The sequence below is a fragment of the Miscanthus floridulus genome, chromosome 6 (assembly GCF_019320115.1).
Source record: "Miscanthus floridulus cultivar M001 chromosome 6, ASM1932011v1, whole genome shotgun sequence".
Classification (NCBI taxonomy): domain Eukaryota; kingdom Viridiplantae; phylum Streptophyta; class Magnoliopsida; order Poales; family Poaceae; genus Miscanthus; species Miscanthus floridulus.
Genome location: NC_089585.1, coordinates 16883758 through 16899775, shown reverse-complemented (window position 1 = coordinate 16899775; position 16018 = coordinate 16883758). Strand labels below are relative to the sequence as shown.

Here is a 16018-nt window from a genome sequence, read left to right as displayed (position 1 = left end):
CCAACGCGGGCGCGGGGCGGGGCGGGGAGGGGAGTGGACGGAGACGAGGAGCGCAACGCCAACGCGGGCGCGGGGCGGGGCGGGGAGGGGAGGGGAGGGAGACAGAGAGCACGGAGGCGACCGGCCGGAAAGGGATTGGACTCCGATCTGCTGGTGCGAGGTGGCCCTGCCTCGTGGTTCTGCGGGGGTTCTTGTCTTGGACACCAAGGGACAGAGAGCTCTCTAGGAACAGACAGGATAACGAAATGTCTTCCATTATTTTTTTCACCGGGAAAGAAAAGAAAAGAGTTTCAGAGTTCAGACCGAGAACCACCACATGAGAATTCCCTTCTTTTTTTTTTGCGCAAGCACATGAGAATTCCTTTCGTTTTACAGCCGGAGCTGTTCATGAATCACGTGACTCCTTCTCGCTCTGTGTTTCTAGTTGTTGTTACTTTAGAAGAGTTTATGACACGATGTAAACTTGTTATAGGAGACAGGTTAGGGATCAAATCAAACACATTTTTATCTCTGTAAGAAAAAAAACAAGGGTTTCAGAGTTGAGATGAGACGAGTTGGTCTTTTCACAGTGATTTCTCTTTTCTCGTTTTAAGAATCGGAGTTTTATGACGATGCAGACTTGGTACAGGAAACAGATGATTAGGGATCAAGCACATTTTTTTAAACACGGATTTAAGTCACGCATTAAGATTTATAAGTCAATCATAATCCCTTTCTCATTCGGTTCCTATTGGAACAACGTAGTGGATACGTGTTCTAGAGAAACGATTTTATAATACACTGAACAATGTGTTAATTACCTGTTTGGTTAGTAATAAGGATTCCCCTAGCCCTAGTACCTGCAAAACGACTCTAGCTCTTATATACAGAAAAAAAACAGAAAACACTATTTTCACTTGAAAATCAGAATTACTTGTAAACGCACCCTAAGGTGTTGTATTAGTTCTTCTGCTTTGCCTATATTGAGAAATGATTGCGTAAAAAAAATCTGGATTCGTGTTGTACTGGCGAGAACTTGGCAGGTCTCCTTATAAAAGAATTTGGCCATGTTCACTTCTTTTATAATCCGTCTTTTTCAGCTTGTTTTTTTAGCCGGAACCGTGTTTTTCTCTCACAATAAATCAGCCGGAACAGTGTTTCGACTTGTTTTTTCAGCGAAGCGAACAGGGCCTTAATTAAGTGTGCAAAGTCTGTTTTTAGGTTGACGGAGACATTAAACTAAATCCTTGTTAACCGTGATTGGGGTGGGAATCCAACCTTGACAGTGCCTTCTATCGGCTTTATTTTTCTTCATCGGAATATTTATGATGCGCAACAAGTATCATTTGATTAATAACGGAATATATTTTCATAATAAACATATTAAGAATATATAAAAATATTAACTTTTTGAGATGTATAGTTATTTTGGAATGGAGTACAAACTTAGAGTGTTATCACAAGTGTTAAACGATAAACAGACGACCACTCGCTGTTTAGCCATCATTTGGCCTAATCGGACACTCAGACAGGTAAAACGGTTGTTTAAATGAAAATGATGTATCACTATATGACATTTAATTAAATGATGTGCAAACGAGCTAAACGGCCGTTTTAGACTAACAACATATGAACACGTACGTGGTACTGAGGAAGGGTGTTTCTTCCTCTCTTTTTTTTTTTTGCTCCGTTTGCCATTGTTTTTGTTGCTAGTAGTTTAGAGAGATCACTACGGATATTTTTACAAATATAAATTCTCCATTATTTTAGGCTGTGCTGCGTGCATCTCACATTTGGCGCTATTTCGGGCCAGGGGGTATTTTGGATCATGGATTGTGTTTCTGATTTATGTCTTTGGTTAAATGATGAATTATTGTCTGCTCCGAGAGCATGACAAAACAAAATGAATTACTGAGAGTACTAATCTATTACTCTTATAAAGATAAACTCGACTACCCTATTTTATCTTATACCAGAGAGTGCCACGTCATCCTTTTAATTCCCACCATTGCTGCTGATTATCCTAGCCGTTTGATGGTGATTAGTAGTAGTCACGTCATCTATGGGGCCTGACTTCCAGCCTTCCACCGATCGAGACCCATCACTTATTAGCCACTCACGTCACTTGGACACCACCTCCTGCCTCTTGCGCTCCCCATCTCACCACTACGTGCTCCTATTTACCAGAATATCAAGTGAGATTTTTATAAGAATTGTAGTTTCATCTTCTCCCAACTAACGCATATATTGTCCCTTCGTGTCTCACATTCGTAGACAGATGAGCAACAACCACACGATCTCTTCTATTTAAACAAGCATCAGTCTTCGACTACGCAGACAAAAAATAATTGGGGCTATTGCGTTTCTACCCTTACTTTGAACCCCAATTGTGATTTTACCCTCGCTTTTCGCCATGTTGCATTTTTACCCCCGCTTTGTAAAAACGAACACTCAGTCTACCCCTCTTTATAACTCTGTTAGATGTTTATGTAAAAAAAAATTAAAAAAAAGGAAAAGACAGGCTTAGAAGTAGCTAGGACAAAAATAACCTTCCACTCACCCGTGACTCTCCTATCCATCCCGATGCGGTCTCGGCCTTCTATCCGCGGGCGCAGCGCTCGGGCGGTCGGGCAGGTGCGGCTGCTCCGGCGGCTGGTCAGCGCGGCCGGCTCCGGCGCTTGGGCGGCGTGGAGGGGCCCCTCGCGGCGCGGCCAGGCGAGTGCTGGCGGCGCGGCTTCGCGCGCTCGGGCAGCGCGGGCGGCAGGAGCGGCCGCGCGACTACTGTGCGACTGACGGAGGAGCGGCCGGGAGGGGCGTCTGGTGCGACGCGGCCGGCGGGCAGCCGTGCGACGCGTAGGGCCGGCCTGGGCGACGCGCTTGTGGCCGGGAAGGGCTCGCCGGCGGCCACCGGAGCCAGGCGCAGCTCCCCTCCTCCCTTCCCTAGCCGCTCCTGCTCGAATCCGGCGCCACTCCTTCCCGTCCCCGCCCCGCCCCGTGGAGGCACGGAGGCGCAGATCTGCTCCAGGCTGACCGCCCGTGGAGGTCCGCCCCCGGCCGCTGTTCAGGCCCCGCCGGCGCCGCTCCGGCCGGATGTGCAGCAAGGCCGGTGCCCGGAGGCAGAGGACGGCGCAGGCTCTGTTCTTTTCAGAGGAGAAGCAGAGGCAGAGGTTCTGTTCTTTCCCAAATTTCTCTCAATTTTGCATGTAAAAATCTTAATCGACCTTAATCAATTTTGTTCTTCGTATATAACTCTATCAGTTTGTTTCAAGGGCAGAGATCGAACTCTCAACGGTCTGGAAGATCTAGAATTTCAAAGTTTGATAAATTTGATGCACAATTGGGATGCAGGTCCAAGTTCAGAGCTTCATTTCTATGCAAAACTTACAAGTTCAGAGCTTCTAGGATGAAGTCTTTTGATGAGACCAGCACTAGTAAGAAAAGGAAACCATGTTCTGAATGTGAAGAACTCGGCCATATACCCAAGTATTGCCAAGGAGGTCCAACTGCTAGTCAAAAGAGGAAACCGCTCATCTTCTCAGAATGAGTTATCTTCACAAGCATCAATGTGAGTCATGCTGATTTTTTTTTCCTTTACTCTAGATTATTCAGTCAACTTGTTTACTGAACCATTTTTCTCCATTCATGTGAAGTTCAAATGCAAGTGGAAGTGCAAGTGGAAGGGGAAGGGGAAGGGGAAGAGGAAGGGGTAGAGGAAGAGGAAGAGCAAGTGCAAGTGCTGCAAGTGCAAGTGAAGCACCTGGAACTGAAGGAGTAGAAGGGGCTAGAACACAAGGAAGAGGAAGAGGAGGGAGGTTGGCTGCATTGTTAGGAATTGTGTGATTATGACAATGAACATGTAATATCTCACTATTAGCTACTGCTTTTGTTGGACTTGTATGTTGATGATGGATTGTTGGTTGTGTATGTTGGATGATGGATGTTTATGTTGGATGATGGTTGCTGCGCTTTTGCTACACATACTTGTGATGTGATATTATATATATTGGGCCCATATATATTTGCCTGTTATGTGCAATTATATGTAACAAGTTGTACAATGATGCTGCCATTTTTTTAAGAAAACAGGGATAAAATCACAATGAACTTAGAAAAGTAAGAGTATTTTTGCAAGGGCAAAGTTGTCCTTGGCAATCCCAGTTAACTCCGTTAGTTGTTGTTAACATAGTAGGGGTAGACTGAGTGTTCGTTTTTACAAAGCGAGGGTAAAAATGCAACATGACGAAAAGCGAGGGTAAAATCACAATTGGGTTTCAAAGTAAAGGTACAAACGCAATAGCCCCAAAAATAATTTTGTGGTTCATTCATCTGCTATAGTGCTGCCTCACACTCCGACCGTCAGTACATTTCGCATCTCTCCGTTAAAAACATATCGTCCCGTTCATTTGAGCTTGTTTGGCTTATAAGTCGTATTTTTTTAGTCAATGGACAATATTTTTCTCTCACACCAAATCAAGCAACAGTACTTTTAGCCATGACTTATCAGCCAAATAAGCCCAAACGAACAGGGCGATAATGGAGGATAAAAAAAGCAGCTTCAGGTTCTCCCTTGATGCAGTATGCACGTACTATCAACATCTTAATTTTGTTGCATCCATGTGTTCTTTGCTAACAACAAAAACAGTATTTCCATTCCAAGATGCAGCTGGAATCCTCCTATGCTCCTTTCCATCACTTTTCCGTCAGTTCTCCCAAGATTATAGCCGGTAGATACGGCCGTGAATCCCGTGATGAATGAGCTCAAGGAGTTTGTGGAACTCTCAAAGGCCAATCTCTGGGTGAAGACATCATCAAACAACTGCCACATGACCATCAAATTATCACCATTAGTAACATCAATAAGTGAGAATCCTACCAGCATGTCATTTTCAGCGAGAAGGACACACAAAAATATTAAAATTTGCTCATGTACCTATTATTAATTCTGTCATGTTTGGAGAATCAATTTATTTCTCTATATAACCACACATTTGTTCGCACCGTAGTAAGTGCTTTCTTACAATTTAACTTATATGATCTTAAGTTTTTCTCCGCTTCACTCAAGCAACATAATTTTTACTACTAAAAAACTTCAATGGAGTTATCCTCTCATATTTTCCCATGAGATCCCAAATAATATTATCATACTACAGTATTCTAATTAAATATCCAACTAATTTAGTCTTTGCTTATCTGAAATTCATGTCTCTGAATTCCCACATCGAGGAATTCATCTAGTTACATGTATGCGTATATACCTTTTTGGAAAACTTTATGCGTATGTACCTGACAAATGGAAGCACACAAGGGGCAACAACGAGGGAACACACGTACACTATTACTAGTAGATTTCATCCAATCATCGTGGAGAGAGAGAGAGAGAGGCATCAGGCATGCAAGCACAGGGGCGGTAGGGCAAGGCATTGAACCCGTTCCATGTGCGGCTACGGGCAAAGGCTAGTAGCAGCTTATCCAGGGGGCGATGCGATGCGAATGCCATCATGATCACAGCTCAGAGCTCACACCACGGCACCACGCCACCACCCCGGCCTGGCCCCACACTAGCTACTCGGCGGCCGGCATACTGGCTTCAGTAGCCACCCACCAGTCAGTCACCCAGCACAACAGGCACCAAACTGTCCTTGTGTGCCCGGATGCAGGAAAATGTCTAGGGAGGCTTCTTGAACCTTTAGACAGCTTCAATCTCTCCTTAGGGTGCATCCATGGCAAAAATCTCTAGGAGGGCACTCATGGTCATGGAGTACTAGGTAGGAGGAGAGCATATACTCCTACTCTATGTTGCAGAGGTGTCGTCTCATGGCTTTCAAGAACCGGCCGGCCAGGCAGGGCTGCATGGGGAGATGAGATCAATGCAAACAAATCTAAGACGACTCGGAGGGCATGGCCGCCATGCCGACAAGCATGGGCTGGACCTGAACCTGGACTGGAGTGGTATCCATCCATCTGCATAGCCTAGCTTCCACGTACGCCTCAACGTCCCTCATCCATGACGACGTTTGCTCCTAGCAGCATAGACGGCCGAAATCATTGGTGGAAGGAGAGGACACACGCTGCGATGCAGTGCCGCACTGTATGTCCGGCCTCTTGGCGTTCAGGCCTTTAGGGCCTCGGACACTGCCGGACTGCCGCCTCTGCGTCTGCATTGACGGGGATTCAAAATAATAATAATAATAATAAACTCTAGCCAATACATGAACGAATAGGAGCACGTAGAATTTTCGTTGCATCGGCGATCGACAGAGCTTTCTAGACGCAGAATGGATGGTTCCATCCCATTCTGATCCCCACGGGGTAGGCCAAATTAAAGGCAGTGAACGCACACACACAAATAGTACCACAAGGCTCAAGGCTCCATTGCCGTGCGGCCAGCTCCCCCAGCATCGATCGATCTGCATCAAAATCTTGCTGCCTCGCATGGAGGTGCGCGTCCGGATTCGAGACCGGACGAGAACGATCCACTGCCAACCGCTTGGTGGTCATGTGTTTGCATTATTGGTTCTAGTCTCTTGTAGATGAACTGATGAAGTGGCTTAAGCCAATCTCAACGAAAGTTTCGTAGAGTTTCATGGACATTAAATATGCTGACATGATCCTGTATTGATGAAGAGAGATGATGAAAGTTTTATGGGAGTAGAGAGAGTTTCATGGAGATAAAACTCTTCTACACTATTTTCAAAATATGAGTATGTTGGAAAATAAGGCATGAAACCCATTGAGACTTGCCTTATTACAAGCTATTAATGCTGAACCTCACTGCTCCGGATATTCAGGCAGGCTTTTTGTGACCAAACAATGCGACTTTTCTTTAAGCTAATGCCTAATGCCTAATGCTATGGGAAGTGGGAAAAAATGAGCCACTAGTTCGTTCAGGCATGAGACAGACAGAATCATCTCCTTGGCAATTACTGTAGTTCAACCAGAATGGTCATCTAGGGCTGGCGTATTTATGATTGTGGTGATTCCATCTTGTTTGTCAAGTATGTGGTCTTAGCTAGTAGGTCTCATCTCACGGATACCAAGAGTACGCGTGGAAAGCCGCATGCAGCAGCCGATCGAGGCAAAGATCGGACCAGACTGAACAAGTCCTATGAAAAAAGGTTCCTGGTTGATCACTACTTCCTATGGACAGATCTAATTTGGACCTTGCGTCCTTCCAAACAGAAGCCTGCTGATTTTGATGGTTCATCAGATCAGTTAGCTTGTAGAGTAGTTTAAGTTACAGATAATCGATCTCAGGCACCAGGCAGGTAATCGAGCTAGCTAGCTAGCCATGCATGGTGTCACTGCTAAAAGCAATAAGGTGGATCCTCTCCTCTCCTATCACTGTGGGACTCTTAATTATGAGCAACCATATTAACCTCAGCTAGATCTAAAGAGCCACTAAATAAATGGCTGCAAAGTTGGGTGAGGAATGAAACAAAACTGAGCTTAATAACTGGCTCACCAAACCAGGAACATACATGTAACATCCCCCCTAAGAGCAACTCCAAGAGAGTTGCTATTCCTAGCGTGGAATCAGATTTAGACATTTTGTGCTACAAAATAGACTCCAACAGATGTTGTATCTGGAGTTGTAAAATACCCAGCCGTCTATTTCATGAATCTCGGTGGCCAAAGAAAGCTAGTGAGCGCTGCTTGCTATCTCGCTTTCCCGTGTGGCTTCGCACACACGCGGCCTGTTGCCGTGCTGTCCTGGCCGATCCCCGTCGCGAGTCGTCGACTCGCCGGCTGCCCTTTTTAGAGCGTGTTCCCCACCACACTGCTCTGCCCCTTCGAGCTCCTTAAAAAATCATGCCGTGGCACTACGCAAGCTTGTCGCATCCGGCATCTACAGGAGCTCTGCCCTGCATTGTACGTACTCGTTCCCCATCCTTGCTAGTCAGACGACGCCAATCCCTTTTCCAACCGGCTACATTCAATTTTGATAGATTGGGCGACCTTCGAGTGCTAGCTAAGGCCGGCTGTAGCTGGCCATGGCCGGATGCATGGGCGTCAATATGTAGCAGGGTCGCTGCTGTAGCTTGGGTGCAATTAGCCAACGAGCCGAGCTACCACCGTGATGGTTGTGTCTAGGTGGCCGTTGGCCGGTCACGGAAGAAGCAAAGGCCCGGTGATGTTCCGGCAGCGGACTACTGCGCCATGGTGCTTCTAAAAAGATGGTGTGGCGAGCTATTTAGAAAGGCTGTTGCAGTTCACTGTCTTTTTAAGAGGTTTTCTATTTTACATAATGGCTAAATCAAAGGATTTGGCATTTATGTTTAGCACCTCTCTTGGAGATGCTCTAAAGGGCCGAACGGAATAGTGCTGGCCGCGGGGGTACTATAGATGAGAGGGTATTGTATGCGAGCACTGTTCACCCGATGTTTAGTACGGAACTTAGGACGGCCAGACCAGCTTAAATAGGCAGGATAAGGAAGCACAGTAATCTTTGGTTAACCGTTTTGCGTGAAGCGAGAATGGAAGTGCAAGCGGGTTGCTACGTAGGTGGGGCCCACCCTTCGGTAGAGTGGGCCTGTGCCATGTGCGGGGCCTGGGGTGTTACAAATGGTATTAAGAGCCAACTCTTGTGGTTTCACGGACGTACGGCTCGGGAGCTCGGACAGGCTGCGCATGGCTCTGCAAGAGCATGGCACTTGGGGCGGGAAGCTGGGAATATGAACGTAGCCAAGAGAGTCGATCCTGAGCATTTGTTCCGTATGGGTAAACTGGTTCGATAGCCCGATGAGGACGTCGAATCCTAAGGAGATGATTGTAACATCCCGCCTAAATGGGACGAGCTGGGTCGAATTGAATAGTGCTAGGCCCGGGGGGCTACTGTAGTTGCGAGACTGTAAAGCGTCGAGTGGAGCGGGGCCACAATGGGGGTTACTGCAGCTCGATACTGTGCATGTGGCTATTATAGCATCATGGATCACTATTTGCCCATGGTTTAGCACCGTGCTGAGAACCGAGGGACGGCCAGACCAGCTTAAATAGCCAGGCCAAGGACGCATAGTAATATTCGGTTAACTGTTTTGGGCGAAACGAGAACGAAAGCGCAAGTGGGTTGCTACGTAGGTGGGGTCCACCTCTTGACAGAGTAGGCCTAGGCCATGTGCCGAGCCTAGGGTGTTACGATACACGACTACACCTAGAAATAGGATAGCTAATAAGGTACTTCCAAGAATAATCCTAGCTTAGAACATTCAGAATATATAATGCATTCCACGCTGCATGAACAACCTCAGAACGCGAGAATGAATAGTGCAAAGTCCAAATGAAGAATTCAAGATGCCACCTCATAGTTGAGTTTTGGCCCATTATCTAGGGAATGTTTGAATGTGCAATCAAGTCCTAATTGTGGGTTTTGGTGATAATGACCACGCAATTAGAGAACTAATGAGATTTATTGAGATGACAAGCAGGGAATTTATATTTTAGGATGCTACACGAAACGGAGAAGTCCCCGATTACAAATGTAGATGGCTTCAAACTTAAAGGAGGTTTAAATTCTTTTATATATTAAATTTGAGTATAGGAAAAGTCATACTATCAAGGGGGCACAATGCTTAAGCTAATATGTGCTACCAAGTGCTCAAACAACCACATGCATCTAAATATTCACAGCCAAGACAATCTATACTTCACTATTATCCTTGCTGTCTTGCGTGGTGCGGCACTGCCACACTTTAAGAGAGGCTCTTCTGACCCTTTGGTCATGGGCTCCGGCTCTTCCGACCCTTTGGTCGTGGGCTCCGGCTCGCCCGACCACTTGGGTGCAAGCTCCGTCTCGCCCTACCCTTGGGTGCGAGCTCTGGTGCGCCTGACCCCAAGGTCGTGGGATCCAGCTCGTTGAAAGGTCCTTGTGTGGTTTCGGTAATTAAGTGACAACCTAGGTGGACTAATTGTGTTTATGTGAGATACACAGGTGATTAGTCCATAGGTACGTGTGTGTGAGCAACATATGCCATGATGGTGAAAATGGCTTGGAGATGTTGCAAAGCTCACACATGTGATGATAAAGGAGCTCATTGCACATGAGACATGACATTAAGTCATGTGATCAAGGTGGAGAAGATCAAGACAAGACTTAGCTTGATGGACCGGTTGCAAGTGTAAAGGGCAAGTCTAAGGCTTTGGAGTGATGGTCCGCGTGGCGGTGAAGCTTGAGCAAGACTTGGCGCCGATGGATGAAGGCAACGGTGAAAAGCTAGTGAAGTCAAGATCGATGAACCAATATGATCACGTGATGATATGAAGTGGATCATATCATTGTTGATCGTGTTGGTGCATGTGTTGCATCAACATTGGAGGAGATAGAATGGAATGCGCAAGGCAAAGGTATAACCTAGGGCATTTCATTTCACCGGTCATAGGTGTGTAGAGAAGTTGATGACCAGGTTTAGGATAGATGGCCATACTATCAAGAGGGGCAAACTTGTTTGCATATCGGTCATCTAGTGCCATTCGAGTGATCTAACTTTGCATCGTCGCTAGGATCGAGTGGCGTGGCAAGTTGAGTGGCTAACACCCTTGAAAATGTTTGTGAAAATATGCTAACACATGATGCACAAGGTGATACACTTGGTGGTTGGCATATTTGAGCAAGGGTGAAGAAGATAAAGTTGAAAAGGAGTCAGTCGCGCTGGTTACAGAGTGACCAAACACGTCCGGTATGGTGATCGGACACGTCCAGTATTTGATGACGTACTCAGTGACCGGACGCGTCCGGTCGCCACACCGGACGCGTTCGGTGTGAATCAGAAAACGCCGTGTTCGGTAGAGCAGTCGATCGGACGCTGGCAGCGTCCGGTCCGGTATCACTGGACGCGTCCGGTCGAGCATGGATGCTTACTGTACTCCACCAAACGCTGAGGCTCAGCGTCCGGTCAGTTTCTAACAGACGCGTCCGGTCGGCCCTGGAGGCTTACTGGACTCGATCGGATGCAGCGGCTGAGCGTCCGATAGTTTCATGCTGAGCGTCCGGTCATCTTGTCAGAGAGCCGTTGGAGGCAACGGTAGGACACGTGGCGGTCAGACAGCTACCGAACACGTCCGGTATAGCGACCGGACACGTCCGGTATTCACGATCGGTGTGTCCGGTGCAGCGTCCAGTCGACCCAAAAACACCCAGTGAAGGGGTAACGGCTCTATTTATTTGTGGGGTTATAAATAAAAGCCGTGGTCGGCCTTTGGCCGAGAGCTCAGACCAGGAGAGCACACTAGAGCCTTGGTGGCTTGTGTAGTAGTGCTTGGGAGCCCTCCATCTCACACATACTTGATAGTGATCATCCGATTGTGTGAGTGAGCTATTCTAGTGCAATTGCATTATGAGGTTGCATCGAGTGGCACTAGGTGATCAAGTTGCAAGCTGGTGGTGCTTGTTACTCTTGGAGGTTGCCACCTCCTAGACGGTTTGGTGGTGGTCTCCGTCGAAGCCCGCAAGAAGCTTGTGCGGCGCTCCGGAGAAGTGCTTTGTGAGGGGCATTGTGCTCGCCCCGCGGGAGCCGCGAAGAGCAACTTTAGTAAAGCGTGTCATTGAGCTATCCTCACTTTCGGGGTAGGTTCTTGCGGCGCTCGACGTGCGGGCTTGGCGGGTGATGCCAATTAGCCGCCGAACCACCAAGTGAGCGGTCAACACAACGGGGACTAACGTGTTGGCAAACACGTGAACCTTGGAAGAAAAATCATCGTGTCAACCTTGTTCTTCCCGTTGGTTTGCATCCCCGTTATACAAGCTTGCGATTACTTTCATATACATTGAGCTTGTGTTGCTTTTGTAATTAGTTAGCTTGTGTAGCTTGCTAGTTACCTTCTTGCTTGTGTAGCATAGAAGTAGCTCCCTTGCGTGGCTAATTTGGTTTGTGTAACCTTGTTAGTCACATTACTTAGTTTGTGTAGCTAAGTAATTGCGCTCTCTAATTTGGCATTGATTGCCTTGTTATTGAGCATTGCTAGTGAGCTTAGTTGGTTTTGTGCTTTTGCTTACTAGTATGTGTAGGAGCTCTCTTGTTGCTTAAAGTACTAGTGGCATAGGTTTGTGTGACCTTGCTCCTAGAATTGGTTAGACGAGCTCTAGCTAGCCCGGCACCTTTGTTGCTTAGTTGGTATCTTTGGAAGGTGCTAGAGAATATAGATAGAGGGGTGTAGTCTAGGCTAGACCGATAGTTTTAATTTCGTACTTGTTTCGATTAGCCGACGCGATTAATTTTAAAAAGGACTATTCACCCCCTCTAGTCGCCATCTCGACCCTTTCAATTGGTATCAGAGCCCGGTCTCTCATTTGTGGTCTTCACCGACCTGAGAGGATGGCGTCTAATGGGCTAGATGTTTGTAAGGCATATATTTTTTATGGCATAAACTTTGCACTTTGGAAAAATCACATGCTTGATCATTTTCGTGCAAAGAGACCTAAATTTTAGTGGATTGACATAAGTGGCCTCACCCATGTCTTGGACCATAGAAATCTCACCAAAGCTCAAAGAGTTCTCTATGAATTTGATGCACATGCTTGTTGTTTTCTAATGGATGCTTTAAGCTTTGATTTGATGAAACAAGTAAACATCAAGGGTACTGCTCATGAGATATGGGAGTCCATCAAGGAAACCTTCGGTGATTCCTCCACATGGGATGATGGCAAATTCAAGAAAGAGGATGAGCCCAGGAAGAAGGTGCATGAGTGTGTTGAGCATAACCACAATTTGATGATTGTGGAAGATTGCTCCGCCTCATGGTCAAGTGATGATGATGATGATCGATCTACTACAAGTTCACTTGACAATGTTGATGATGATGCCACAAGTGCTGCAAGTGATGATGCTACCCCATGCACACTTGATGGTGATGATGGTTCATGCTCAAGCCATGATGAAAATGCCACTATAAGCTCTTAAACTACATCACCACATTGCTTCATGTCACAAGGTGACACCAAGGTAACAAATGATAATATGGTTGATCATGTTGATTCATATGATGAGTTTGTTAGTAGACTTGCTAGCATGATCATGTCTTTAGAAAATGAGAAAGCTAAAACATTGAACTTAGAAAATGAAAACTCATTTATAAAGAACTCTTGTGAAGAACATAAGAAATTACTTAATGCTTATAAATCTTCACATGATGAGCTAAAATTGAATCATGAGACCACTACTTGCATCTCATGATGAAATTATTAGAACAACATGCTTCTCTCATTAAAGTATTTACAAAGAAACTTAAAAATAATGAGAGCTCATCACATGGATCAAATGATAAATTACAAAATGTTGTTAACCCTTGTGATGTAGGCAAGAAGCATGTATCCACCTCTTGTGATGATTTATTAGATATGCCATGCTCTTCACATATAGATGCTTATTCTACTTCTATGTCTTGTGAGACTAACCTTTTAAAGGAGAACAATGAGCTAAATGAACAAGTAAAGAAATTGAGCAACAAGTTAGAGAGATGCTACAACTCTTAAGTCACCTTTAAGCATATGTTGAAGACTCAAAGAATATTTGGTAACAAGAGTGGAGTCGGCTTGTGCGCCCGCAACGACTGACTTAACTCTCAGGTCGACGTCCTTGGAGTCGGAGTTGGGAGCCTTGATGCAGTGGAAGGCGTAGAAGGACACCGCCGGTGGATCAGCGATCCAGAAGGTGATCTCCACGGTATGGTTGTCCTTCGATCTGGCTCTGGCCGTGGTGTCGTTCCTACTGGCGGCGACGTACGCCTCCTCCGCGAGGAGAATCGACGCCGGCCAATGGCAGACGTTCCCGGCGTCGCTCGATCCGGACACCATCCCCGAGGGAGCGGCGCCGCGCGGAGGACAGCCCGCGGAAGATGGCCGACTTGCGGCCAGGGTTCGGGGAGAAGGCAGGCAGCACGCAGGTCCATGATTTCTGTGTAGAGAATGGGCCGGCCCGCGGCAGGCGAGCTCTCATGCTGAACTGTGACGTACACAGCCCACCAGAGGTCCAGTGAAGGTGGGGGCACACGTAGCCTGACTGCGGAGCCGGAGCAGGCAAGTGAAGTGCCACCAGGGTCAACCTGCTCTCCCGCCAAATCCTCTTCACCCACCCGAACCACGGACAGACGCCCTCCGCTCCCGCTCCCGCTAGCGCTAATAAACATCTCACGCCGCGCGCGAGCTCTCCAGCAACCGCCACCCCCATGGCGTTCCCCTTCCCCTCCCTCTCCCTCCGGGCCCTCGCGGCCGCGCGCTGTTGCTCTACGCGGCCGCGTGGACGGCGGTGGCCACCACGGCCGTGGCCGTGGCGGCATTCGCGCCGGAGCTCGCCTTCGTCTGGGCCGTCGGGCCCGGGGCGCCGCTCTCCCGCGCGTGCCCGGGCACCACCACCGACAATGGCGACGGGTTCACCGTCGGCCTGCCGGTCGACGGCCCGCCGTGGGACGCCGTCTGCGTGCCCGCCGGCATGTTCGGACGGGCAAAGCCCGATGTCATCGTGCCCCTCGTGTTCACCGTCGTCGTGGTAACCGGCGCCGTCTGGTTCACCACGGCCGTTGGGGTGTGGGAGGATGAACATGACGACGAGCCATCTTCGCCGGCTGTTTTCTAGAACAAGTATAGGCTGTGTTTGTGATTCTCGATCTGTTTACATACATGAAGCAGTAATTTTGTGGTGTATATAAGATATGAATCTTGGATCTTGGCTTCTAGTTTCAGTGGCAACACAGCAGAGATGTTCAGAATGTAACAAGATCTGTATTCACAATTCAAATGCTGAACCAAATAACAAAGACGAATCAAACACTGATGGTGTTCTCAGGCAAACACGACTCTGAATTTCAAGCCAGAACTGAGCTGCATGTATATGAACAGGCTATTAACAGTGCTACAAGTTGATCATTGCCGCACCAGACTAATTTATTCTAGGGAAAGCAAGCAGATTTTATTTCTGAACACCAAGAGGTCGCAGCCATCGCTCAGGTTCCTAATAACCACCCGCTACATATTAACCAAGTCATCACTTTGTACAACCAGATGCCAAGCAGGAACAGAACATTTCTCTGATCCAGCTCTTTCGGCTCTCATTTCGCAGACTTGATCAGCTCCTCGCTGAAGTCCCAGAGTGCTTTGCCAACTCCTCACTTCTCGCCAGTTTGCTCGTCTTCTCCACGTTGCAGTCAGCAAAGTATTTTCCTGTCACTCCCTTGAGTTGAGGGTTTCAGTCCTACATAGCAAGTAGTTGCGGCTCCCTGAAAAATGCATATGCAAAATTTCAGAATACAAGTTGCAAAATATAATATTAGATTCATTACTTTCACCATATGACAATGTTTTTTTATTGTTATCACTATGAACAAGAACTGGCTCCAAACATGAAGTGCAAAGATCTGGTTCCAAACCTGGGGTACATTCTTCCACAGTATGTAAGTGGCAACCTGAAGCACCTCTGCAAGAGAAAACAAGGTGCTTCAGAACATTATTGGAAGATAAGTGTTCCTAGCTAAGACTGAGAACATATATTCTCTGTGAGAAAACAAGAAAAAGAGAGCATACTCATGAGAACAAAGGAGTGTCTCATCAAATTGGTCATGATCAATCCAGGATGGACACTGTTAACTGTGATGTTTGCTCCTTCCTGTTTACAAACATAGAAATAATGATGCGTCAGAACAGGATCCTGAAGGATGGCACATAATTTGAGAACCAGGAGTAGGTTTCAGAGTTTTAACAAGTGTCATACATTACAACAGTGAATGTTGATACATAGATCTAAGGGAACTAGAGCAAATAATGTCTGGAATTCATAACGATACAGTACTATCAAGATCCCTAAGGATATGAAGTTATCTAAATCCCAAAGTTTGCAATGGCTATTGCTTACTAGTTGCCGACTTGCCTCTTACAGTTAGCACCTTATCAGGCCAAAGCATCAGGGCCATGATGGACAAATTGTTTCTCTTCAGGTTTCTATCCTTCCCAAACGAAAATAAGAAAAATGGATAATATTAGGATAACCAAAAACAATACCTTCAGCCTCTAGAGAGCTCCTTTGCATGCAGTAAGTTTGCCAGCTTAGACTGTCCATAA

General features: G+C 46.8%; 1 long non-coding RNA gene and 1 pseudogene across 1 annotated transcript; one reads left to right on the top strand and one right to left on the bottom strand.

Moving 5' to 3' along the window:
• The first annotated feature begins 14133 nt into the window (after positions 1-14133).
• Positions 14134-14540, top strand: LOC136460280 (uncharacterized; annotated as a pseudogene).
• Positions 14541-15083: 543 nt separating this feature from the next.
• Positions 15084-15566, bottom strand: LOC136461785 (uncharacterized). The gene is made up of 3 exons (XR_010760450.1): positions 15485-15566; positions 15331-15377; positions 15084-15180 (listed from the first exon to the last, which is right to left on the bottom strand). It is a non-coding gene; the product is annotated as an uncharacterized lncRNA (long non-coding RNA).
• Positions 15567-16018: the final 452 nt, after the last annotated feature.